The sequence below is a fragment of the Micrasema longulum genome, unplaced genomic scaffold, assembly GCF_059751315.1.
Source record: "Micrasema longulum isolate JH-2025_06_02 unplaced genomic scaffold, ASM5975131v1 h1tg002742l, whole genome shotgun sequence".
Taxonomy (NCBI): domain Eukaryota; kingdom Metazoa; phylum Arthropoda; class Insecta; order Trichoptera; family Brachycentridae; genus Micrasema; species Micrasema longulum.
The window spans coordinates 78,811-91,945 of NW_028279872.1; positions in this window are offsets into that span (position 1 = coordinate 78,811).

Here is a 13,135-nt window from a genome sequence, read left to right on the forward strand (position 1 = left end):
TCATTCCCCTATTTGTATCCAATTGTGCATAGGTCACTGCATTTGTCAATCAAATGCAGCATATTTCGATTACCTGTTACACTAAGTTCATCAGATTAGAATGAATATTTCAGTGAACAATGATTTTTTTTATACGCCCTACATGCTTTTTTTTTATTAGTAATACATTCAAGTGCAGCAGTGTTACATAAGTATACAAATAAGATTAAAAGTAAGAATAACATAAGACAAACTAAAAGAAACAATAATAATTTAAAATATGGAAATGTACCCACATAGGTATAAACCCTTACACCCATACAGAAAGATATTTAATATATATTTACATACACAAATACACACACATACATTTAGATACATGTGTACACATATATAAATATGAATATTTATATATATATACATACACATAAATATATGTATTATTATAAAAAAAACATTGAGTAAAAAAAGAACAACATTAAGAAATTTTGTACAGATTAATTTATAGTTTTTAGAATACTTAACCTTAAATTATATTTAAAAAAAAAACGAAATATATCAACTTCTTTTGCAAATTATGCTACTAAAGTAGTGATTTATTTATTTAACACTTTATACACATATTCTATTTTTATACATAAAAGGGCGGGCATATTGCCTTAAGGCAATTTTTTCCCACCTACTCAATCCGTTTAATTTGAAAAAGTTACAAGTACATGGACATATTGAATCTTACGATTTTATACAAAATTAAAAACAACGATTAACAATATAATTTTAAAAAAAACACCTTACTATGATGAGAGGAGAGGAAGAGCTCTCTCAGATAAACAGGCGAAGCGAAATTATTGAAAATATTGTGAAGAAGTGATAGAATGTTTCTTCTATGCCTGATACTGAGTCAGTGTAGTTGCGTGCGATATTCGATTATGTGGTTGAATTTGCAAAAATCAAAGATTATACAAACATTCTGCAATCCTCCGTAGTGTAGTGATTAAACTGCTTGCCTCACGCGCGGGGGATTCCAGGTTCGATTCCCGGTGAGAACACAAAAGTGATGTTTTTCAAGCCCGGGTGTTTCGTGGTGTAATTTACCACTGTAATTGGCCCTCTTGGCCTATTGCGTTTAAAAATAAAACTTTTATATTACCTACAGTATCAATGACGGCTTATGGAAAGTAATTCAATTTTTTTTCTAGATAAAATGGAAATATGTACAAATTATAATGAATAAATGTTTGATAAGTCTGTTTGTAGATTAGCGCCAAAAGTGGGAATATGTAAAATTATATTCGTATCGTTTACAAAGTTTATCTTGTATGAATTAGTTATTACTAATTACTAGCCCGCATCCAATATTTAATATTTAACTTAGTTAAATTGTTATACTTTATATGATGTTAATTACTTCGTGACTGCGTCAAGTTGAGTTTATGTTAAATACATATTTGATAAACGCCAATATGAGGGTATTATCGGACTTTTCACAATTAAAATTAATGTCGTATCGTTAATTACATAATCTTATATTTTAATATAAATTGTTGGAATACGATCCGTTGTCAGATTATCTAGATTTAATTTGATTCAATTTATTAAACTCTGTGTACGTAATGTACAGTGTATATTGGCAGGTTTATTGCCAAATGGCAATCTCTATTAAAGTTTTTTTAAATGATTTAAGTTACAAAACATATTGAATAGAAAATAAAATAAAACGCAAAAAATATACAAAAATTCAAATATCTGTACTTGTACATAAATTACTTTAAATCAACGGGAAAAATGAAATAAGAGGTATGAAGAAAGGAAGAGAAGAGAAAAACAATGTTTTTTCAGACGCGATTTAAATAAAGATACTGTAAAAACATTTTTGGTAGTGGACAAGAGATGCTTCTACAGTCGACCCGCATGGACACTGTTTGAGTTAGAGAAGAATGAGGGATGAGAAAATTCAGCCCTACAGTGTGTAAAAGGGGCTATTTTAACCATCCAATGATAGGTCATAAGCCCTGAAAATTTCAAGACTTCTTTATTCCCCCCTGTAAAATGTTCTCAATTGTAATATATTAATAATATTAACTCCCAAGGGGGTTGAATTGAGTCCTTGTCAACAAAAATAAAATTTGGACATACTTAAAATAAAGTTGACTTAACAAATATCTCTTGCTCATACAAAAGTGTTTGCATGCATCGTGATTCGATAAATAACTTTGAGGTCAAACATTTTAAGATAAATATTTATTTGCAATCATAAACTGCAAAACATTATACGTACACAATTAATAAAAATGTTTCTACCTCTCCAAAAGAGTGAAAACTCGTGTTTAGAGAGGAAGTTCGGTTTACATTCATTTTTATGTATATAGGGGTCGGCACTCGAAGTATTACCAATTAAAAATTCTGTAATTTCGTAAATTTAAATTTTTTTAATTTAAAAACTTCAGTATTTCATAAAAACATTTCAGTTTAGAAAAAAAAATTTTTTTTCCACGTTTAACGCGGATAAAAGCATTGAGTCTGTCCAAGAAGGCGTCACACGCTGCACGAATATGGGCTGATGATATTTTGTTTCATTCTGGCAAAGATAAATTTTCGGTGTTTTAGGCGTCGACCGTCTCATATTTTTTAGGTGATACTTTGGCCTCTAAAATAGACCATACTGAAAAGTCCATTGGGTTTAAACCCGGGGAATATAGAGATCACTGTTGTGATGAAATGAAGTTGAAAACTTTTTCTTGTTAAAAACGTTGGGTTTCACGGGTTTTATGGGATGGTGCCGAGTCTTAAAACGTCTAATAGTTTCTACCAAAGTCCTCCTCTGTGGATTTTTTTTATGATACCAGTATTATTGTAACGTGCAATGGTCCTGTACACAAACATTTTGTTCAAATGTAAATGTCGTAGCTCATAAATAATAGCTGGTTGCGTTTTCCAGCCAAATACAGAGCAATAACACCGTTGAGTTTGAATTTCATTTCGATAATTTTTTTTTTTAACTGTGACGTAAAACAATATTCTTAAGTAGAATTATTAACAATATAACAGGATGACACATGTCAAAACTTGAGCGCACTTTCATAATCCGTTTGGTTGCTAGAGCAGCGTGAAATTGCATTGCAATTATAAGACGCGGATAATATGAAAAATAACACATTTATTTATTGTACGGTAGTGGCACTCAACAGAAAATTAATAAAACACGATGCAGCATACGATTTAAGAACACGTAATATTTATTCGTTCTGCCCAGTCAAAGTTGCTATCCTTAATGAGCTACTGGTATACGTATTGAAACATCTTTGAATTGAGTTTATTCAAATACTGTTGGTAGTTTCTCTGCGGTTACTGGTCAGCACTCAGAGAAGGATCAGTTTGCGATGAGCTCTTGAGGCTATTTGCAAAGTTCACTTTATCAAAACTCCTCCTAAAGTAAAATGCAAAACTGTTTCTATAGACTGTTTATTATTCGATATAATTTTTGAAAGCAGGGTAACAGGGTACGAAATTAAACCTAGCTAATTAAATGTTAATCTAGGGAGTTTTTTCTGAACACAAATTTAATGCTTATGAAAAAAAAACTTTCTTTGATTATAGTTCTTATCCGGAAAAATGAAAAATACTATAATGTTTGTGAAAAATAACCAAAACAATAGCCTTGAACGAGTGATTTCAACCTAATGCACACAGGTCCAAGAAGCGTAATTAGAGCCTTTTTTAATTTTGTATTTTTTACAATTTTTTTTAATAACCGTTATATTTAATTAACAACAGTGACCGATCAAAGTTTCGGTTTCGGACAATAAAACGAATTGCGGCCAAAAATGGCAAACATTGGAACTATTGCATATAAATTCTGTTCATTATTACAAGAATTTCCAAATAAGCACACCAGCCGCGTGATACCCGACGGAGAAAAGCTTATTTCACACATATCATTTTAATCTAAACGGCGCGGTGAAGTTTTAGTGGACTGGCATTTATAAGATTCATTAGTAACTATTTAAATTTAAAAATATTTAGATTTTTCTTTTTTAACAAAAAAAAAAACTCCAAAATTAATGACATTTAATAAAAATATCAATAAAAACGTCTGGGTTAAATTTTATTTAAAAAAAGAAATATTATTCTTTTTATAATTTACCTAAATATTTCAATTTTGGTGACCATTTTCAACAAGGTGTAAATAACTCTTTATTAGAAAATGGAAATCGTTGGTGTAGAGTGGGGTTCAAACCTTGGACCTCTGATCCGTGAATCCGCAACACTAGCCACGGCAGCATAACTCGATTCAAATAATAAACTCAACAAAAGAGATTTTAATGGTAGCTTTACCAGAATCATTATTTTAATTTTACGAGTACTCTCAGGTAAAAATCATGCAAAACGAAATAGACTGGAGATTAGTCGGTCTCATGGTGTACTGTTTATTGCGTTTGCCAGGCATTAAATAAATGAATGTTAAACAATATATGTCAATCCACTGTATTGTATTTTACCATGCCGTATAACAAAAATAATTGACACTAGATACGCAGCAATTAGAGTACCAACGTGGCGCCCGCTCCCTACGCACCGTTGGGTGCAGATAAGGAAATGTTGATTGTAATTAACGTATATTTTAGTGTATTAATAAAATACATTCATATCAATATTCAACGCAAAAATGTTATGCATTGTAAACAAACATGTTTCCTCCTCCACTAAGGGTCGGAATTAAAAGTTAAGTAAGTAATATCAAACAATATTAATCAATATTACAATTTGTTTTATGAAATTGAATGTTATATTAAGAGAGTGGGGAGGGAAGAGTAAATTGGGCCAGGAACCTTATTACGTAACTAGATTTAGGTAACAAAATACCACAATCTCTGTAAATGGTTAAAATTGTTTTAAAATGAATGCTCCTATATGTTGTTCAAATTTCTCATATGACTGTCAACAAATTTTATCCATTAGTTGTATGTGATACGATATTTCACTCAAAAATACAAAAAACGAACAAAAACATAGAAAATTGAAAAAAAAAAAAAAAAGATTTACGCATTGAATTGGCGATATAAAATAAAAACTTAGCTAAAAAGTCAAATTTATTACATATATTGGTGACACAAATAAGTAATACTTGATTAATTAAAAAATTTAATGAAAAAAAAAAAACATCATATCGGTGGACTTCTACTGTTCGCGTTCAATCAAAGAAATAAAGGAGAAAACAAGTAAAAAACAATGCATTTTTGACTAATAAATTGTTAAATAATAATAAAGGAGAATTATCGGGGTCAGTATTAATTAAAAACGCTTTTCTCGAAAACCACTTGACTGTGAAACGTTCATTATAAAACCTTTCCCTTAAGTATGTGTGCTTAAATTATTTCCGTTTTTTTTTCTCGAATAAAAATAATAATTCAAATTAGTCAATGATTTATTCTCCTTATTTGTTTTCTCCTTTATTCCCCCAATTCAACGCGAACAGAAGGGGTGTCGAAAATGCACACTTTCATTACTTAAAATTTCATTTTGAAGACTTGTAATTATATAAAAAATATTTAACGTTAAAGCAAACAGAATACTTTATAACCATTACCACTTTAATTTTTTTAATGATCATTGTTAAATTTAAAATAAAAACGTACACAACTTAAAACATTAAAGTTTGTAAGTGAAAATTTTGGTCGTAATATTTTTTAGAAATTAAAGATAATAATAAAATCTTAATAACAAAAATAAATGTATCATATATTTTGTAATAGTAATTCATTGGTCAATTTGTTAGTTAATTATAAAGACAAAAATAATTAGTTTTCCAATTCAGGGACTTCTTAATTGAAATGATTGTAAAAATACATGCTACGTACGCCAAATGGGTAGAACTTTTAAAATACGAATTAAAGAACATATGCGATCCTAGTCTAGTAATAAAGATAACTCGAAATTTGCCAATCATTTTACAAAACATAAACATGTAAAGATAATTAAAATTGCCCTGAAAGGCTATCAATGAGATGGAATAGTAATTAACAATTGAAATAGATGGATTTTAAAAATAAACCCGACGTAGAATTCCTTAACGAACAGTTAAATTATTAGATATTTACTAATTATGATTTCAATCATTTTCAGACATCGTAATTCAAAGTCATAAGCCTAACTGAGATGGAACAATAAATAACCTGATCCACAACAATAATAAATATATAAACAATATTTAAACTCATTAAAATATCATTATATCAACTCGTTAATTAACTCGAAACACCTGTTAAATGGCCCTTCACACAATAATAATACATTTAAAACACTGTGATATAATTTTGAATTCTCTATCCTTACTGTTTTGTAAAAATACATTGAGTTTTATAATGAAGATACGTGTACCAGTCTCAAAGATGTTGCGAAAGCGATGAAAACGGTTACTGGTTTTTCCAAATTTGTGGATCAAAGTATAACTCTTCCTTTTTTTTTAAATAAAGGACACAATTCAACATCCCTAATATTTTTCAATGTTTTTCCCGATTCGTAAAAATACCTAAGTTAGAGTTTATTTGGCCCTTTTTTTGTTGTTTATTTTTCCACACACACATTATTTACAAAGAAATATAATTACAAAAATACACCTTAGTATTAAGTTATAACGTGAATTGGAAAAAACGCCCACAAAGACCTCAGCGTCTGAGCGTCGGTCATTCCTTTTTTAATTATTAAAAAGTTAATACCATATATATATGGTATGACATAAACATGAAAAAAAAGAAAAGAAAAACTAAATTAACACATGCGAAAACATGATTGATTTGCAGAATGCATTTATTTTTAATTAATTTTTTAAAGAATGTGTTTATCTGTTCCTTCCATGCAAGACCTCAAACCTACTTTAAAATGTACCAATGATTTAATGGTTTGTAGTTCCTTGGTTAGAAAATTGAAGGATCCTTGGACCAACATGTGAGGAGTGCCTCTGTGCGAACATAGTTCTGCATCCTGGAACTGGCAGGAAAATAAAAAATAAATAAATCGAATAATACTTAAATTAACATATTACAACAGAGATGAAGAACATTTAAGAGAAGGTAATATAGAAGTTTAGGCATCTACAGGGCTTATGACCTGTCAATGGCTGGTTTAAGCGGCCACTTTACACACTGTGTAACATTTACCATTCTGCCTATATTTGAATATCTATATTCCTTCAATTCTTTCATCTGTTGATGTTTGTGAAGTTAAAGAGCTGAAACCTTTATTTATGCGGGTGAGATTCATCTAATTGAATTATTTCACCTACATACTAGGCAACGCCTGAAAATATTATTTTTTCAATTTCTATTCTTCTTCATGGAACAGGTAATTTTTCAACAATATTTTGTATTTTGTCCAAAATATTGTTGATACTTAAATTAATTAATAATACACTTTTTTGTTTATAAATTTGTATAAACCACTTAATTTTTTTTTTAATTACACTTCGACCGGTTTCGAGGTTACTACCTCATCGTCAGGAATTTAACTAAAATGTCATACCACAAAGTGAAACATGTTTTTGATAACAATACTCGTAATATAATTAATAAAACTTTAATCGCTTTCCGTAATAAGGTCCCAAGACTAAATGTTTTGGACCAACTTTAAATTAAGTGTGAAACTTTGTCTTGAGACTTCGCAATTTCCAATACAATATAAGCTCCTTGCATATATAATGTTTGCATTTTGATGAAATTGCTAAAGATATAACCAATTAAGCGATACTTTGATTAGACCGTTTTGGCTATTATTACTTGGTAATTATAATGTGGAAAGTGATCGTGTTGTCAGAGCTTAACTATATGTAAGTAAGAATGATACAAGAAATATTCTTGTGTAAGCGTACTACTCGTATTATCTATGCAAAATGTTTGCTTATTCATTAAATTCATCAAATCTAATTTAATTTGCTACTTTGAAAACTAAAAGTTACAGATATTTGCACAATATTGTTCTTAATTTACAAAATTTAGTGATCAAATTATTAATCTTAGAAAATTGCACCATCAGCGACACGATGATTCAATATCCTTATTGCAGTTGGTCTCAACTGGTTTCTCCGCATGCGTCTCTATCTGAATATAAAAATAAATTAAAGCTTGTATTTAATTCTCTAAATAGTCTAGTTCTCCATAAATTCACCAATAAAGATGATAAAAGAACATTAGGCCACACTATTAAAAAAAGTATTAATATGCCACAAATAAAAATAAAACACATAATAATTCATCAGGTTAAAAAGAATGACGTATGCTGAGGATTTGGCTTTTAGATCGCGAATGTATATGTTGATTTTTTTGTGTTTTAATCCATAGTATTTGATTTTCTATCTGTTTTTCATGTATATATACACATTTGTTTCATAGTTATAAGATTTTTGACATGTTGTAGAATTAAGGATAATAATAAATATATGACAGGGGCCGTGGTGCAGTTGATTAGACGTCCAACTGCGAAACTAGCGTCGCCAGTTGCAAGAAAAAAAATCCATGAAAGTTTTTTTCTCAATTGATCTGGGTGATGTGATGTATTTTTCATTACCTCCTTCCATATCTACTCTATCTTACCTGCTGACAAGCCTCAAAATAGAGGTTTAGCGCGTTATTCCTTAAAAAAAAAACGATATAAGTGATAAGCACCTACCAACTTACTGCAGTCATGCAGTTTGTAGGTAATGATTAATAGTATTATTTTTTAAATAAGTCAAATAAATGAGTTTTAAAAATGACTTGATTGAAAATAGTAAAAATTTTGAATAATTTACCAAGTTTGTTAGCTCTCGGGTTGAGAAATGAAAGATTCTAAGGGCGCCCCATAATTTGGTGACCGATTTTTATTAGTGCAGTACTCGTCTTTGAGAGAATGTGGAGAATGGTTGGTAAATTTGAAATATAGTCAAATGAGCCCAGTCCAACGTCTCTGGGTATGAAGTGAACAAATATTTTGTGCTGTTCTTTCCCATCGAAGGGAAGTTGTGCTGCCTTTCGAACCTTTGCTGATTAAATTGGCAAACGTTATACCTGCTGACAATTCTTTCACTGTGAATTGATTATATTTAAAACCCTTTTAAGTGAAAGTAAGGTGATCAGCCTTAGGTTTAAGATGCCAGACCAGGAAAAATGCAATAATACGATTCGAAAATATTAAAAAAATATATTTTACGTCCGTTCTACCAGAAATCGAACCCGGGACTTATATTTTACGTTCTTCAATATTTGACCAATGGTATATATCAAAATATATTTATTTATATATCAACGGTTCAAAAAACATTTTACTATAAAATAACTACAGAAATAATCACAGCAGTGCACAATTCATTGTGTAATATATCGTATGATATTTCAAGTTGAATAATTAAAACTAAGTGACTAAGTAAAAGTATTTTTTTTTAAAAACAACAAAAAAGAAACATAAAATATCTAAGATGACAAATAAAAGATAACAATTACTGTGAGAAAATCTTATGTTCTTAATATAAATATATCAAAGTAAAGTTGAGAATAATTTTAACATAAACATAAAGTGGCTAGAATTTAACTGGGTAATATTAATTTTTAAAAAAATATCCCACATTAATACTGTATAAACAATAAGTATTTTGGAGCAATGTGAAAACTTAAACAATCTAAATAACACCTTTATTTTATCAGTTGGTTGAAAGAATTCGCCATTTAGTAATAAATTCACCTATGTATAATTTATTTATATAAAAAATAAACGAAAATACTTACCCAAAATAAAGAAGGTTAAATTTAATAATATGTTTTTAATAAATTCATTACTTAAAAAAAAAATAACGAGTGAGATTGCATTTCAATGCATTAACAGAGTTTGTATTAAAAATATCAACAATTTGTTCAAACTTATTTCCATACCTATGTATCCTGGATACAAGTGAATGCATTTCGATATATTAAGATGTATGAAAGATATATTTTAAAGTAATGTTTAAACTACAATAATGTTTGATAATACGTTTATGCCTCGGTTTTTCATAATGTAAGTACTTCCTAAACTACATACCACAAACAATATTATTGTGCTCGCGTTCTCGTATTTCCCTTAATAATATTTTGCTTGTAAACTAAAACGAATTAACTTACCTGAATTTAATTTCGGTTTAGCAGCATAAATTAAGAGCGGGAACAAAAGTTGTTAGCTGCCTATGTTCGGCTGCGGAATATTGCACAAGTGCATTTCGCTGACAATATTTTTCGCTCCGGCGAGATGAGAAGCAACAAACCGGAGGACCACAAATGGCTTTCCATCGTACCTCGGCACTTAGGGCACTTAGGGCCCCGTTCCCCCAAAACATGCTATGTTCATCCATGAATCTGTGGGCTCAGAGGCAGTGCCGAAGTTAGAGCCGGGCGCTTGTGCTAGCTCTCAAAGCACGTAAACTTGATGTTTATTTTTCCAATTTCTAATCATTTATGTGCCATGAGCGCGTTAACTCGCTCTAAATTTTCGCACTCAGATGATCGGCCATACTAAAAAAACGTGTTAATCTCTTTAATTTTTTTACGTACTTTACGGGACTGGGTTAAGTATTCTGAAGAACGATACAAAAACAATTTGTCAATAGTTACGCTAATTTCTTTGTTAAAATAGCATTGTCCCTTCCCAGTGTTATTTACAGTAAATTCCTTTTCGGAATTCAGAATATTTTTTTTTTACGTAATCCAAGTTTATCTTCTTGATTCCGAGTTAGTTCATTAAACAGGTCACACACCAAATGGTGACCCCGACGTGATATTCTTCAGAAATTCCATCAAGTGTTAATTTGACTACATTTACATAAAAAAAAATACTTCTGGCATATTTAAATAAAATAACATCAAAAAATCAGGTTGTGGTCCTACGGCTAGTGTCTCGGAGTCGGTTCGAATCCCACTCTACCCTAACTTGATTCCATTTTCTAAAAGTGAGTTATTTACAACTCGTTGAAAATGGCCCTCTAAATGAAATATTTGGGTAAATTATAAGAACGCATGTATTTTTTTTTTTTTTAACAAAAAAAAATCATTATGTAAATAAAAGTTAGGTTTTTATGTAGGTATAGTTTATTTCTGCATTAGTAACTATTTTTTTTTTGTTTTTCTGGATTATTATTCTATTCGTCACATGCAATTATTATTATTATAATTTTTAAAAATATCTTTAAGAACCGGTCCCGTAAACGGAAAATGTCGGTAGTGATCATATCTAGCGTGTAGTATCAGGTAGGCTGATTGTGTAACACATGGCGTAGTTTTACATCAAACAAGCAAACGTTAATTTGTTCTGAAAACACACTTTGATCACCCAACACAGGGCTCTAGGCCTTATAGAGTTAGGGATTGACTCGTACGAAGACTCTTCTTCTTTTCATAGTTTTACTTCCCTTATTAAACGTAGAAGCATTTCTAATCTCTCTTTTTTCTTCAAAATTGTAAATAATTTTATTGATACTCCTTATCTCTATAATGTAGCGTATTTCAATCAATCGTTTTACTTCCCTTATTAAACGTAGAAGCATTTCTAATCTCTCTTTTTTCTTCAAAATTGTAAATAATTTTATTGATACTCCTTATCTCTATAATGTAGCGTATTTCAATCAATCGTCCCGTAAAGTCAACTCGCCAAGTATTTTTTTTTACAATCCATTTCTCAGAAAATTATATGTTTAAAACTCATTTATTTACCGTAGCTGCTGCAAATTTAACTCATTTTGTCTCCATTTAGATATTTTTAATACAAAATTTTGTTACCTCAAAAAAAATCTCTTTAAATCACTGCAAAATGAAACAGTTGTCAATGTGTAATAAGTTTATGTGACTTTCATTATGTTCACGTTATTATCGTATCAAAGTCTTGAATCGGTTAACTGTATAATGAAGATCCCCCCCCCACTCCTCCACTTTATTTTTTAATCCATTAACCTTTATATTGTTGTCTAATATATTATTTTTTCTCTTAACTGTGTAACGTGTTCTCTTATTATACAGAGATCGGCACTCGAAGTGTTACCAATTAAAAATCCTGTAATTTTGATATTTTTTTTTTCAATTCAAAAACTTCAGTATAACGTCAAAACATTTCAATGAAAAATAGATGTAATTGTTTGATGTAACCACCTTTAGCGCGAAAAAAAGCATCGAGTCAGTCCAAGAAGGCTTCACACGATGCACGATTGTGGGGTGATGGTATTTTGTCCTATTCTCGGCGAAGAGCAATCTTTAAGGCGTTGACCGTCTCATATTTTTTAGCTGATATTTTGACCTCTAGAATAGACCATATGAAAAAGTCTATCGGGTTTAAGTTGTTGTGATAAAATGAAACTGGGAAATTTTGCTGAGTGCTGAGTCTTGTTGAAACGTTCAATGGTTTCTATTGATTTTTTTACGTGCCTAAGGTAACAACGCATAATTTTAAATCTTTTAACGGTAGATTTGCTGATTTGCGTGAGCGTTTTGTGGCAGTTACCGCGGCCCAAACCATCACTGAGGAAGTGACGTCAAGGACTGTGAAAATTAAGACAAAGGCCACCGAATTTTATTGGAGCAATTTGCATTCACTTAAAATATTGCAGAATTTCTTGCCAATAAATGTTTACCAAAAATTAGTCCAGAGCTTACTTCTTCTACTCCTTGATTATGCTGATGTATGTTATCCCGACGCAAATTTTGAACTGCTTGATAAGTTGGAGCGATTACAAAGTGTTCTTTTACGTTTTATCTTTAATCTTCACAAATTCGACCACATAACCGAATGTTTTATTATTATTTTTTTTTAATTTAAAAACAAATATTTGGGTTCTTATGATTTACCCAAATATTCAATTTTGAAGGTCATTTTCAAAGAGTTGTAAATAACTCACTATTAGATAATGGAATCAAGTTGGGGTAGAGTAGGATTGGAACCACGGACCTTCGGTCCGTGAGCCCGAGACACTAGCCCCGGGACCACAACCTGATTTTAATAATAAAATATCGCACGCAACTACACTGGCTCAGGATCATGCGTAGAAACATAAACATTATTTCACTTCTTTACAATATTTTAAATAATTATACTTTGCCTGTTTATCTGAGAGGTCTTCAAACCTCTTTCACAGCATGGGCCATCTCTTTGTTCTTGTTATGAGAGAATATTT